The sequence below is a fragment of the Condylura cristata genome, unplaced genomic scaffold (genome assembly GCF_000260355.1).
Source record: "Condylura cristata isolate star-nosed mole 26May11 unplaced genomic scaffold, ConCri1.0 scaffold00009, whole genome shotgun sequence".
NCBI lineage: Eukaryota > Metazoa > Chordata > Mammalia > Eulipotyphla > Talpidae > Condylura > Condylura cristata.
In genome coordinates, this window is record NW_004567110.1 from 268,967 (window position 1) to 270,164 (window position 1,198).

General features: G+C 75.3%; 1 protein-coding gene across 1 annotated transcript in view; it reads left to right on the forward strand.

Annotated features, from left to right (window-relative positions):
• SLC22A31 (solute carrier family 22, member 31) overlaps nt 1-1,198 on the forward strand; it is a 7,900-nt gene that overhangs the window by 2,147 nt on the left and 4,555 nt on the right. The window lies entirely within an intron of this gene.

A 1,198-nucleotide genomic window follows, 5' to 3' on the forward strand; every position in this document is an offset into this window, starting at 1 on the left:
CCAGGGCCTGACTTTCCTACCGGTGGGCCGGAGGCTCGTCACCGCGGAGACAGCGCCCCGCCTGTCCTCTGGACTTCCTGCCCAGCGCAGGCCCTGTCTCCTGGGAGACACCTCGGGAGCGCCTCCCGCCCGGGCGGGGTCAAGGGTCAGGGCTCGTCCTGTCCCCGAAAGGCCCATCTGAGCCCGACGGGGCGCCGGCTGCCCGCGGCCCCGAGGGTCAGGCTGCGTTCAGAGGTGCGAGCACCTTCCCACGTAGTAAATCAAGCCGCCCCTCAGCCCCGCCGCCCCTCAGCCCCTCAGCCCCTCGGGGACACGCCGCCCGCGCCCGCCCTGCACCCGAGGGCGCCGACCAACCCCGCTCCTTACCAGACGCCAGCTCCGCCCGGACACAGCAGGTGCCGCGCGCCGGACGCGCCCACGGCAGGTGCGACGTGCGGAGGCCTCGGCCCCGAGGCCGCCCAGGGGAGCGCCGCCCGCAGTCTGAGGAGCGGGCGGGCCTACAGCCGCCGGACGCGCACCTGACGCCCCGCGGCCCCGCCCCTACGCGCCTGCGGGCACGCCAGGACCACGCCCACCCGCCGAGGCCACGCCCCACAGGGCCCGGCGGTCCGTCCCGGGCGGGGAAGCCTGGGGCCACGTCCCACGCGAGGGCGCGGCCTCTCGCACACCCACGACCGTCCACACACCTTCGCAACCCCCACATCACGTCCTGGCTGCGATCCCCATGGCACTGCCTCCTGCGCCCCGTCCAGAACCGCCTGGGACTTCCAAACTTCGTCAAGCCCCACCCACTCCGCCACTGGCCCCGCCCGCAGGCAAGGCCCCGCCCCTCTGGATCCAGGCCCCGCCCCTGCAGGGTCCGCCTGCCGGCCCCACCCTCCTCACGGGGAATTCATAGCCCTGCCCCTCGCCAACTGCGGGAGCTGCCCGCGGAGCCCGGGCCCTATCTCCACGCCTCCACTCTGTATGGCGTGGACGCTCCGCGGGCACAGCTCTCCGCCCCGTCTACACGCCCCGCCCTTACGGCAAGCCCCAGACCTCGCCCTCTACAGGCGCGGCTTCCCGGAACCGCGGTCTTTTAGGGCCCCTCCTCCCGCACTCCAGGCCCCGCCCCTCCCGCTCCAGGCCCCTCCTCCCGCACTCCAGGCCCCGCCCCTCCCGCTCCAGGCCCCTCCTCCCGCGCTCCAGACCCCGCCCC